Source organism: Crinia signifera, chromosome 12, assembly GCF_055691185.1.
Source record: "Crinia signifera chromosome 12, ASM5569118v1, whole genome shotgun sequence".
NCBI classification, from domain to species: domain Eukaryota; kingdom Metazoa; phylum Chordata; class Amphibia; order Anura; family Myobatrachidae; genus Crinia; species Crinia signifera.
The window spans coordinates 31,629,300-31,642,913 of record NC_139228.1 but is presented as its reverse complement, the minus strand read 5'-3'; the positions used below and the strand labels follow the sequence as shown (position 1 = coordinate 31,642,913).

General features: G+C 48.5%; 1 protein-coding gene across 5 annotated transcripts in view; it reads right to left on the bottom strand.

The window, feature by feature from the left end:
• SIPA1L1 (signal induced proliferation associated 1 like 1) overlaps positions 1-13,119 on the bottom strand; it is a 205,250-nt gene extending 192,131 nt beyond the window's left edge. For 3 of the 5 annotated variants that reach the window (XM_083166408.1, XM_083166412.1, XM_083166409.1), the window contains exon 1: positions 12,881-13,119. The gene's annotated coding sequence lies outside the window, so the exon portion shown is untranslated. The remainder of the gene's footprint in view (positions 1-12,880) is intronic. The other 2 variants (XM_083166410.1, XM_083166411.1) reach the window with 1 other exon arrangement.
• Positions 13,120-13,614: the final 495 nt, after the last annotated feature.

Here is a 13,614-nt window from a genome sequence, read left to right as displayed (position 1 = left end):
GAAGCGGAGACGGGCAGGGTCCCGCCGCCCAGCCACCGAGATACTGGCATGCTCGTCCCAGTCTGATGGAGTCCGTCTCCACCAGCAGTGCCGTTCTTGCGAGCGCCGGCCAAGGAAGAGAGACAGCGCCCATATACTGTAAGTGTACAAAGCTAATTCCATGCCGTTAAACAGACCTAGAGAGTGGTAGAATCGGGTCTTCTCATATTACCATTTCTCCTACTGCTTTGATTGTAAACTCCATTCATGGTCATACTCTAAAATTCTATACTTATTCAACCAAACCAGTGGTGACAGCAAAGTTGACTTATGTACTAAACCAGAGATTCCTGTACACTATGGGGCAAACGTTAAAGGTAGCAGTTGTTTTAACGTTTTTAAAAGATTGCCGTTTTAAATTTGTCATCCAATTCCCATAGATCTTGGCACTTTTAAAAACATTTTAACAGTGTTTATGTGGGTATTCTAATTTGACCACCAGCCCCCACGGCTGTATTAGGAATTCAATAGATAGGGTATATGCTTTTTATTCACAGAGTATAGGCAACAGTGCCTTCTTAACCAACAGAAGTGTTCAGAGATGTGCACGACTTCCAACAGCTTGTGCATTTAATACAGGAAACACAATCAATGACCCCACTTACAAATCATCCACTAATTGGGAAGAAGAAGATAAAAAAAAAAAAAAAAATCACCAGTCTCCACTGCTGTTAGTACTGTGCAGGGAAGGGGGGGGGGTGTAACAATTTTGTGTGTTCTTCACCACGGTTTTATAAAAATCACACCAATCCCTGGACAAATCTACAGTATGTTCTCCTGCACAGCAATCATTTGCAACAGTTCGTAAAACAAAATTAAGTATTTTGGCGTGAGGGGTATTGGTCGACGTGCATTGGGTTGACCACTGAAGGTCAACATGGCATAGGTCAACACGCCTAAGGTTGACATGGATTGAAGGTCGACACAAGCATTAGGTCTACAATGGCTAGGTCGACCTTTTGACTGTTGACCTAATGCTTGTGTTAACCTTCCATCCATGCCGACCTATTTCAGGTGTTGACCTAAACTACATTGACCGCCAGTGGTCGACCCGTTGCATGTCGACCTTCCCAGTGTCGACCTAATGACCATATACCAGACAGAGATATACTGTAAAAATTCACAGGTCCTTGCTTCCACCCCTTCCCCTCACTATAATGCAGATATTTTCAACCGGTGTGCCGCAGCCGCTTACCAGGTGTGCCGTGGCTGTTTTAATGTAGCTGGCCGCTTCCGTGTGCAGCTCTCGCTGCTATTAGTTTCAGCCGCTGCCGCCCGCTGCGCAACCCCTGGTTGCTTCCGTAGGACGGCGTGTGACCTGTTATTATACAAAGGTCATGCACGCCACCTCGCCTTTCCACTTGGAGTGCCTGCCTGCCCGCCCGTGCACCACCGCTGCTCCTCCGGGTCCACCTCCTCTCCTCCACCCACCACTGCTCCTTGTCCACACTGTGTGCACCAGGTATGTGTGGCAGGAGGAATATGCGGGATAAGCGGGTCTCTGTTTGTAAAAAACATTTTCTTAATTAATTTTTATGGAGGGCCAGCTTCCTGTAATATTAGAATTAATGAACAAATGTGCAATGTGTGTATATCTGTAGCCTTACTTTCTTATCTCTTCTCTTTCTGCTGGGTATGTGACATCAATACTGTATTTGTACTACTGTGGGGGCCACTGTGTTTGTATAATTACTGTGGGGCCACTGTGGGTGTGTTTTTTCCCTGTGGGGTCCTGATGGTGTGCCTTGGCAATTTTAAAGTCTCGACGGTGTGCCGCGAGTTGGAAAAGGTTGAAAATCACTGCTAAAATGGTTTTATATTTAACCCCCGTACACACTAAGAGGGTCGTTCAAACTTCTTCTGTCTCCTGTGCGTTCTCACGGGGGACCGATGTTTTGCGCATACGCATTTCTTTGCATGTGCAGATGCAGGGTGCGTGCGGGCATGGCGAACTACATGCTCACAATCCCGCTTGCAACTAGCAGTGCGAGCCATTGGTCTGCAGTGGTGGGCACAGTCCATGGGAACGCCATGCGTTTCACGGGCATTCCCATGAAAATGCTGGGTGTTTCCATGCAAATTGCCTGGTGAGGAGGGTGCGGGCAGAAGTCAGCTGCCTGCTTGCTTCCCGCACAGAGTGCTCGCAGATCAGAGACACCATAGAGGTGTCGACATACCATAGGTCGACACCAGCTTATGGTCAACAAAAGTTTTTCACATGTCTGTTTACAGATGTTGACATGAACATGGTGTAAGCGTACCACTGTGCTCGCCATGCTTCAGGAACCAAGGCAGTCTTTTTTAAACCAAAAAAATAATAATTCACATGAAAAACTTGTGTTGGCCTTCTGTCCTTGTCTACCATTATAAGCTGTCGACCTAGTGACTGTCAACCTAGACATTGCCAATCTAGGGGCCAGATATCGCAAGAGCTACTGTGTTAATGATGTAGGAGACATTGGAGATGTATTAACAGATCAGCAGTAGAATATCCAGTGAACACTAAACAATATCGAGGTTTCCTTTACCAAATGTTATTATGCATTAAAAGCAACATACAGGTAAACAACACAGTCCCTTTCCCAAATACCAAATATTTATACCTTGCAGCCAAGAACTCGCCACACATCATTCTATGTCTCCTACTCTTCAGAAATGTAGACAACCGCTGAAATAAACATCCTCCTCAATAAATTCCATGACCTGACCTTGCACCATTGTTGCACATACTAGCACCACTACCCTATTCCACTGGTGCCATTGTTAGACTCCTTATGTTATGGTTTCCAGATAACTGACAGACATAGGGATCGATTCAATACGCAGCACTGGGAATAGTGCTGGTATGGAGCTCCCAAAAGGTAAACATGGCCTGTGGGCCAATCAAAACATGGTGTGGGGCTTCATGGTTGTCAGGGGTGGAGCGTTGTTCCATGTCCCATGTCCCAGCCCCTTGCGGGGGGGGGGGGGACAGAAGAAAAATAAAACCTTTGTTTACGCTTGACATCGATAGAGGGAAAACATCAGGTTCTCTCCCCATCAATGACAAAGCTACTCTACATCGACCATCGATTTTGGATCATCGCTGGTCGATTGCCATCCCTAGCAAGCACTAGTCAGACTTAGTAGTGCACTGATCAGGATAGCTCTGGGATCTTCCTCCCAACATTAATTCACAGCGCTGTAAATTGAATCGAATACAATATCTATGGTCGATAGTCAATAGGGCAACATACAGCATTAGCAAAACGTCAACACAATAAGTCAACATGAGTTTTACGGATTTTTTTTTTTATTAATTTCATTTTTTTTGCCCTTTTTTCACACTGTACCATCTATGTAAACCCCCGACGTCGCTTCCACCACCAGCAAGTGTTTATGAGGCATTAGACATGGACTCACTGAGAAGTCCATACCCGGCTGTGCTCCCTATACTGCACCTGTCCCTAAGCAAGTCATGAATTTTACTTTGGTGAACACACATGCCATCTGTTAATTCACTTACAAAAAAAAAAAAAAAAATGGGTATGCCTTCTTGAGCGCAGTTACTTCATTAGAATATAAGTCAATCTATTTTCACCATCTTGGCTGAAGCAGAGATATCCTTAAAACTTGGACTAACGATAGCGTTTTGGAACTTCTGGCTTAAACAAAGAAACTTTTAATGCGTGCAACTGCTAATTGCCAGATTAAATACCCAATAGTTCCAAAAGTAGATTTCACATCTGTCTATGAACTAACAATTGTCACGTTATGAAAACAAATGCACTGGAAGCTTGAGATACCAAGCAGACATTTGCTTTGGTTTTCTAATGAAGATATACAGCTAGTTACTATGGACTCCAGCACCTTACCAGCCGTTACCTGGGCACCTGTTTACGAAGTGTTCTCAATGTACAATTACAACAGACAGTTATAAACTGCAAAAACAAACTGTGAAAGACGACAGAAATGTCAATAGACCCACCAGTAAAAGAATCATATAAAAAAAAAAAAATGCACGATAAATTAAAACATCAAATTTGATGACAGTATTTATAGGGGTAGGGGTCATAGGGTAGATCGCATGAAGGTCGACATACATTAGGTCAACAGGGCTTAGGTCGACACCTGAGATACTGTAAGTCAACACAGCTAAAGTCGACAGGGATGGAATGTCTACAATTGGACGGTCAACATTAGTTTTTCGTGTTTTTTGACTGTCAACCTTCCCATTGTTGACCTAATGCTTGTGTTGACCTTCCAAGCCTGTGGACCATAGCCATGTCAACTTAAGCCGTTGACCTTGAGTGGTCGACCGAATGCACATGTCAACCTTCACAGCAAATACTACACACACACAGCTATATGCACCCACACAAGAAGTCTTCAGAAGCGCTAAGCTGTTATTTTCTGATTAAATAAGTGAAGGCAAAGTGGATGTTTTTGTGTGAACCCAGTAAAAGGCGGAAGGGCTCGCGCTGTAGCCAGACAATGCAGTGTTCATAAAACACCAGCTCCTGTTACTGGCACGTCAGAACACGGCTGCAAGCACTGGTTAATCTGCCCGCAACAGCAAATGCTCGGCTACTAGGCCCTAATCATTATCGTCATGCAACATTCCCACGTTTCTTCTTAAAGCAGCATTCCCTTCACAGAGATCAAGGTAGATTGTTTAGAAATATTAGACATTTCTGTTGTGTAATGCAGCATGGAATATTAACACAAATCAGTCACACTACACCGACTGGATTACAACCCCTACAAGTTAACAGAACATACACTTTCCTCTAATGAACAAACTATACACAAATCATTAATACGCATATCTGTTTAAACTGGATTAATTCACAGGGATTCTGTCTTCCTTAATGAGCCCATACACGTACCAATTACCCGGTACTTTTTGTGCTAAAATAGCATCGTTGTGCATATGTTGTGCATGGGATGCGATGCTATTTTAGCACAAAAAGTACCGGGTAATTGGTACGTGTATGGGCACCTTTAGTCTGGTGTTAACGATCTTTTTTAAACTGAGCATATGCACTGGGCAGGTAAACTTCAGGAGTATCATTAGCCCAGTGCCTAGAGAATTGTAGTTCCTAAAAAAGCTGATTATCTCAATTATATAGAAACTAGGTGATTCATCGCGCCCTACGGGCGCTCTTCACACCGGCGTAAGGGGCTACGCCCCTTAATTTGTGAACATTTGTATTGTGAGAAATATGGTTAGAATTGTATGAAAGATGCCCTGTATTGCAGCTTCTGGCAGTGGGTGAGGGTCCAGCGTGGCAGCACAGGAGTACCGGACGGTGGCCCTGAGTCAGTGTCTCCTCCTACTGGGTGGGAGTTAGGGTGCATGAGAGCAGGAGGCTGGGATATGAGGCATGATAGGGGTATGTGGGCAACACAGCGTCAGCGATTACCCAGTGGTGGAAGTTACGGTTCAGGAGAGCAGGAAGCTGGGTAGTGATAGGGGTGTGTGGGCATGTGTGGGCATACGGGGGACTAAAGAGGGTGGTGGACACTGTGCAGCTTCTGCCAGTGGGTGAGGGTCCAGCGTGGCAGCACAGAAATACAGGAGTCAGTGTCTCCTCCGACTGGGTGGGAGTTAGGGTGCATGAGAGCAGGAGGCTGGGCGGTAAAGCATGATAGGGGAATGTGGGCAACACAGGGTGAGCGGGTCTCCACTGGCGGAAGTTACGGGGCAGGAGAACAGGAGGCAGGGCAGTGTCCTCCCACATTGATGGCAAAAGTATTCAACATCGGCCATAAACCATCGATTATTTGAAAATCATTGATGGTCGATGGGCATCCCTAGAACTGGAGGAGGGTGGGGGACAGTATGCAGCTCCCGGCAGTGGGTGAGCGTCTCCTCCCACTGGGAGGGAGTGAGCGTGCATGAGAGCAGGAGGCTGTATAATAGTGGTATGTGGGCAAGACATTGATAAAAGTTGTGGCGCTGGTGCAGAGGGCAGTGGGGAAACCTGCAGTGCGGCAGCCAGGGCCGGATTTCCCACCTAGGGGCGGTACCTGCTTGTGGTGGTACAGGATCCCCCATTGTCACGGGGGTACGTGAAACGCGGGAGCGGGGGCCGCGGTGATCCGCTGGGGGGTGGAATTGCCGGAAGGGGGTCTGGGGGGTCTGCAAATTGCGGGAGGGGGGGTGGTGTGTGGGGATCCGCGGTTAGCGGGAGGGGGCGGGGGTCCGCAAATCGTGGACAGGGGCGCGGGGGGGCTTGAATCGTGGGAAGGGGGGTCCGCAAATTGCGGGAGGGGGGTTGTCGGGGTTAGTGAATTGCGGGAGGGGGGTTGCGGAGGTCCGTGAATTGCGGGAGGGGCGCGTGGGGTGCCGTGAGTCAAGGGGGGGTGGTGCGGGGGTCCGTGAATCACGGGAGGGGTCATGAATCGGGGGAGGGGGGGTCGTGGGGGGTTGCGAATCGCAGGAAGGGGTGTGTGGGGGGGTGCCGTGAATTGCGTGAGGGGGGCATGAATCGCGGGAGGTGGGGTCCCCGAATGTGTGAATTAGGGGGCGGTCGCAAATCGCGAGAAGTGCCGAGGGGGCCCGCAAATCGCGGGAGGGGGGCGCTACGGGGGGTTCTGGAATCGCGGGAGGGGGCGGCGCGAATTGCGGGAGGGGGGTCGCAAATCACAGTAGGGGGGGGTGCCGTAAATCGCGGGAGGGGGGGTCGCGGGGGGCCCTTTTAATGCCGGGAGGGGGGGGTCGCAGGGGTCCGGCGAATCGCGGGAGGGGAGGATGCAGGGGTCCTGCGAATCGCGGGAGGGGGCTCGCGGGAGGGAGGGGTCGCTGGGGTCCCGCGATTTGCGGGAGGGTCGCGGGGGTCCCGCGTTTCGCGGGAGGGGGTGGTTGCGGAGGTCCAGCGAATAGCGGGAGGGGGTGGTCGGGTCTGGGACGGATATTAGACAGCACTTACATCGACAGCCATTACATCGACACCATTAGTTCGACAGCTCAATAGGTCGACATGGTTTTAGGTCGACATACCATTAGGTCGACATGTCATTATGTCGACAGCTCATTAGGTCGACAGCTCATTAGGTCGACAGCTCATTAGGTCGACATGTTTTTAGGTCGACACTGCCATTAGGTCGACAGAGTCTATGTCGCCAGTCAAAAGGTCGACATGGGTTTTTTCACTGTTTTTTTTGGCCGAAATGTCGACACAGTCGACATGGACACAGTTTGAAGTGTACCGCAGCCGCTCGCTATGCTTCGGGCACGGTGCCTCGCTGCGCTCGGCACACTATTTTATTCTCCCACCACGCCCTAGTGGATAGTAGGGCATGAAATACCGCCTGTCGGCACATGTCGGCTCAATAAACAGTGAAAAAACCCATGTCGACCTTTTGACTGTCGACATAGACACTGTCGACCTAATGGCAGTGTCGACCTAAAAACTTGTCGACCTAATGAGCTGTTGACCTAATGAGCTGTCGACATAATGACATGTCGACCTAATGGTATGTCGACCTAAAACCATGTTGACCTATTGAGCTGTCGAACTAATGGTGTCGATGTAATGGCTGTCGATGTAAGTGCTGTCTAACAATAGTCCGGATACCGGGGTGGTCGCGGGGGTCCCGCGAATCGCGGGAGGGGGGGTTCGCGGGGGTCCCGCGAATCGCGGGAGGGGGGGTTCGCGGGGGTCCCGCGAACCACGGGAGGGGGGGTCGCGGGGGTCCCGCGACTCGCGGGAGGGTGGAAAGCGGGGGTCCCGCGAATGGCGGGAGGGGGGTGCGGGGGTCCATCAAATCGCGGGAGGGGGGGTCGCGGGGGTCCCGCGAATTGCGGGAGGGGGGGGGTCGCGGGGGTCCCGCGAATCGCGGGAGGGGGGGGTCGCGGGGGTCCCGCGAATCGCGGGAGGGGGGGTCGCGGGGTCCCGCGAATCGCGGGAGGGGGGTCACGGGGGTCCCGCGATTCGCGGGAGGGGGGGGCGCGGGGGTCCCGCGATTCGCGGGAGGGGGGGCGCGGGGGTCCCGCGATTCGCGGGAGGGGGGGTCGCGGGGGGTCCCGCGGATCGCGGGGGGGGCGCAAATCGCGGGGGGTCCCGCGAATCGCGGGAGGGGGGTCGCGGGGGTCCTGGCAGAGGGTAGGGATGTGCAGGAGTAATGGTGGATGGTGGCTGTGGAGTAATGGTGGATGGTGGGCGTGTACTGTAGCCCTGGCTGGGCGGGGGGAGGTGATGTCAAGGGGGTGGAACGTCATACACATGAAAGTGAAACTGTTTTACACAGGAACGTCATACACATGAAAGTGAAACTGTTTTACACAGGAACGTTCTCCACAGGGGTTGAGTGACAGATCTGGCTAAATATATAAGAGATATAATTCAGCCTTACCAACACCAGAGGAAAATGTAATTACTCAGCAACATATTATTAATTACCAGTTATTTATATAGCGCACACATTCCGCAGCGCGAGAATATTTTAACATTCACATCTGTCCCTGTCCCAGTGGAGCTTACAATCTATATTCCCTACCACATATGCAGTCAAAGGTTAATTTTGTTGGGCGCTAACTAACCTACCAGCATATTTTTGGATTGTAAGAGGAAACCGAAGTACCCGGAGTAAACCCACACAAGCACGGGACTGGGAGAATATACAAACCACGCACAGTTAGAGCCTTGGGGCCTTATTCTAGTTCAGCAGTCCTAGGGCAGCACGGATGTTGTAATGGTTAGCATTACTGCCTCACAGCACTGAGGTCATGGGTTCGATTCTCACTTTGGGCCTTATTTTAGTTCACTCTTTCTGACAAAATCCTTCTTAGATGGACAAAACCATGTGCACTGCAGGGGGGCAGATGTAACATGTGCAGAGAGAATTAGATTTGGGTGAGTTATTTTGTTTCTGTGCAGGGTAAATACTGGCTGCTTTATTTTTACACTGTAATATAGATCTTACTTTGAAGTAAACCCCACCCAAATCTAATTTTCTCTGCACAAGTTACATCTGCCCCACCTGCAGTGCACATGGGTTTTGTCCATCTAAAGGTGCCCATACACATACCTCCCAACTTCCGTCCGGAGGAAATAGGGACAAGCGTCCGAAAAGGGGGTGGGGCGTATGCAAATGAGGGCGCGGCTTATGCTAATTAGCCGCAACCTCATTTTCATACGAGAATAGACACTGTGCGCATGCGCACAGCGTCTATTCTACTAGATTGGGGGGGTCTCCCAACTGCCACCCCCCGCAGCGGGACAATGCCTGCCGTGGGTGGGACGTCGGGACAGGACCCGAAAATCGGGACTGTCCCGACGGAATCGTGACAGTTGGGAGGTATGCATACACGTTACAATTATTGTATACAATATCGCATCTCATAGCATATCGGTTTTGCGATGAGATCAGATGAGATGAGATCTTGTACAAAAAGTATGTGCTGCACATACTTTTTGTACTAGATCTCATCTCATCGCAAAACCGATATGCTATGAGATGCGATATTGTATACAATATTGTATACAATAATTGTAACGTGTATGGACACCTTAAGAAGGATTTTGTCAGAAAGAGTGAACTAGAAAAGTGAGAATCGAACCGATGACCTCAGTGCTGTGAGGCAGTAATGCTAACCATTACAACATCTGTGCTGCCCTAGGACATGAGGACCCTTGTCCCATTGTATAAAGGTTAACTACTGTATGTATATAAGGGGTATGCCTCTGGGTAATTTATTGGACACAATCGCCTGATGAACAACTATTTTCTCCTCAATTGGTTTAAAAAATAAAAAAAAATTCTTCAGTACAAAATTAAACAATTTTTGCCATATGTCTAGCCCATAACCATACTGATATGGCATCTCAAATCAGAAACAGATCTGTGAGAAAAGTATTCGGGAGACTTACAAGTCTAAAAAGGTGCTAAAGCCAAAAATAACCAACTGGATTGAAATAGATGATAATCGAAAAAAAGGTTTTTGCTACATAGATCCTACTGCCTTAATAGAGTAGACAACCATTTTGTGGGCTGAACCAATTCACTAGAAGCCGGTGACATCACCAAATGTAACCTATCAATTCACTAGAAGCCAATGACATCACCAAATGTAACCTATCAATTCACTAGAAGCCAATGACATCACCAAATGTAACCTATCAATTCACTAGAAGCCAATTACATCACCAAATGTAACCTATCAGTTCACTATGTGAAATAATTGAGACAAACACCATTCAAAGTTTAGCTAATCAGTTATGTCACCACCATTGTGAATTTAAAAAAAAAAACAATGGCCGTTATAAGTGAAGTACAGTGAGAATTCCACATTGGTTTTATGTTATTGCAATCTGATTTTACCCCAGGAGCTGCCTGAAAACATGTCCACCTTTGCTCTGACACAGATACATGTAGACAGATTATGGACAGCTCAGCTCTGAGCAACGAAAGCACAGTTTTAATTAAAAAAAGCAAGTGAAAAAGAGCTGGCAATGTCCAGTACTGCTTCTACACTATGTACATTCCCAGGACGTGGAAAGCAGAGCTGTGTATTTGTTAGAAGAATGCAATAAATCACTGCATGGTGACAATATAGATCAGCATAACACAGCTGTGAAAAAGATAATAGTACTGTCTGGTGGGTAATATAAATAAACCTGGAGGCCAGGGTTTTTTTGAATGCCAAAGGCATTTTTCAAATGGAGTTTACATGTGTTTATAATATTTCATGTTCGTGTTTTAGAGTTACCATACTCAATAGCAATACCTTGCATTAGGGTATTCCAGAACACTACTCGTTTCATTGCACGCAGATGGAAGATGCGAGTGGGAATGTGGTTTACATGGTGTGTGAGCAACAGTCAGGAAGTCAGGAAGATGACCAACATATTGATACATGGCATGTGTGTGAAGATGCATTGTGTCACATCACAGGGCTGGGAGTCAGTATGGATGTATCCTAATATACTTTATATAGGCAGTGCAGATGCAGATAGTGGAACAGATTTCAGCAGCATTGGTTATGCCAGATACTATGCCTTGAAATGACAGCTGCTCCTATAGATTGTAAGCTTGCGAGCAGGGCCCTCCTACATTTTGACTGTCTGTAAATACCCTGTTTTGTTGTATCACTGTCGCCTATGTAAAGCGCAATATAAGAAACTGTTAATAAATAAATAAATAAATAAATATGCTGCCCTGAGATTTGCTTTGTATAAAGCTAGGAGAGTTTGAGTGTTGCTTTCCTGATTCTATGCATGGACAAATATTTGGTATTTTAGTATCAATTCTGTGTGTCCTGGCAGAATGCCATAAATCATAGCAGAAGGCAATGAAGGGATGTCTTGTGCCAGTCCAGTGATAGATGAAGGATGTATGAGGCCAGTCAAGTGTGCGGAGTTATTTATTTTCTGCAACAAACTATTAGTGAGCAGTGAGAATGGACAGTGGGGATGGGGAGAGGGAGTTGTATACCAGTCACCTGCACTGCCCATGAAGCAATGTGGCATAGGATAACCAAGTGCAGTACCCAATGATTAGGGTGGTGATCCAGTCCAAAGCAACCGTGCAGTGCCAGTTGGGGCACAGCATATCGGGGTTGTGAGAAGGTTTAGTGTTTACTAGAGCTCTGTATGATGAGAGTCTGTGTGTCAGTGCAGTGTGTTGTGTGCCAGTGCAGTGTCTGATGAAGATGTGCTGTGTGCCAGTACAGTGAATTAAAAATATATGCCATGTGTCAGTGAGTGAATATGTGCCATGTGCCATGTGCAGTGCACGATGAAGATGTGATGTGTGCCATGTGCAGTGCACGATGAAGAGGTGTGCCATGTGCAGTGCACGATGAAGATGTGATGTGTGCCAGTGCATGATGATGTGCCGTGGGCCAGTGCAAGATGAGTGCCAGTGCAGTGTGTGCTAGAGCAGTGTATATAGAAAATGTGCTTTTGTACCAGTTCAGGGTTATGTGCCTGTGTATGTGATGTAATTATCTGTGTGCAATGCAGTGTATGTGATGTGGATATGCTGTGTGTAGTGCACTGTACTGTAGATGCAGTGTGAGAAGATGCACTGTATGATTAAAATGCAGTGTAGTGTGCTTATAAGTACTGTATGATGTAAATGCAGTGTACTGGGTTCTGTGGATGCAGCGTGAGGGTGCACTCTATGATGTAGATGCAGCGTGCAAAGATGCACTGTGTGGTGTAGATGCCGCATGAGAAGATGCAGTAAGGGTGCACTGTATGATGTAGATGCAGTGTGAGGGTGCACTGTATGCTGTAGCTGCAGTGTGAGAAGATGCACTGTGTGCTGCAGATGCAGTAAGGGTGCACTGTATGATTTAGATGCAGCGTGAGAAGATGCACTGTGTGCTGTAGATGCAGTAAGGGTGCACTGTATGATGTAGATGCAGTGTGAGGGTGCACTGTATGATGTAGATGCAGTGTGAGAAGATGCACTGTGATATGTAGATGCAGTGAAGATGCACTGTGAGATGTAGATGCAGCGGAGAAGATGCACTGTGTGATGTAGATGCAGTAAGGGTGCACTGTATGATGTAGATGCAGTGTGAGGTTGCACTGTATGATGTAGATGCAGTGTGAGAAGATGCACTGGGTGATGTAGATGCAGTGTGAGAAGATGCACTGGGTGATGAAGATGCAGTGTGAGAAGATGCACTGGGTGATGTAGATGCAGTGTGAGAAGATGCACTGGGTGATGTAGATGCAGTGTGAGAAGATGCACTGGGTGATGTAGATGCAGTGTGAGAAAGTGCACTGTGTGATGTAGATGCAGTGTGAGAAGGTGCAGTGCGGACAGGAACGCTTCGTGCAGCGCAGTATGTAGATCCCAGTACACGGTGCAGCCGGCTCTCCATACTGCACAATCTCAGTACCTGTGATTGTGTGGCTGCTCCTCCTGCAGGACGCACTCCCGGTCACCGTCCCCACAGTAATCCAGCACAGACCGTGCCCCACCATCAGCCCCACTCCCTTCCCTCCGCAGTCCGAGGCGCTCCCGGAGCCCCGATGCTTCCAGCGGCCTCTCCAGATCCACCCAGACTCCGCTCTCCGACCGCACAAGTTGAGAACAAAGTTGCTCCCCGCCCGCTAGCTCCGAGCCCCTGCGGCTTATTCTCGCGAGACTTCCTATTGGCCAAAATGGCGGCGGGCGGTGCTGAGGGCGGTGCGGGTTCCCATGGCAACACCAGTAACTCTTCTGATGAGGGGGCAGCAGCGCAGTGATCGAGCTTGCCTTGAATTCCATGTGTGTGCCACCTGCTGTTATAGCACCTACTTCTGCCACACGTACGGCGGCCAGCGCAAATACGTGACAAGGCAGATCTGCATAGTGTGGCTGGCTCCCTGCATAATAGGCTCACCCCGGTATATGTCTGTGGTGTTACATGATTGCTTGTACAGGCTGGAATAAGCAGTGCATTGCAGTGTGATAGGGTACAGGTCAGGCTCACTGTATTACACGGGGGGGGGCTGCAATCTGCCTTTGGGCAATCGCAGCTGGCAGCCCCACGAGAAGTGCCCGGCACTGATTTGCGTATCCAATAAGTATGGTTACATCCAGTGCTATCCAATTAAGGTAAAACCTTGGGTACCGCACAGTGGTGCGTGT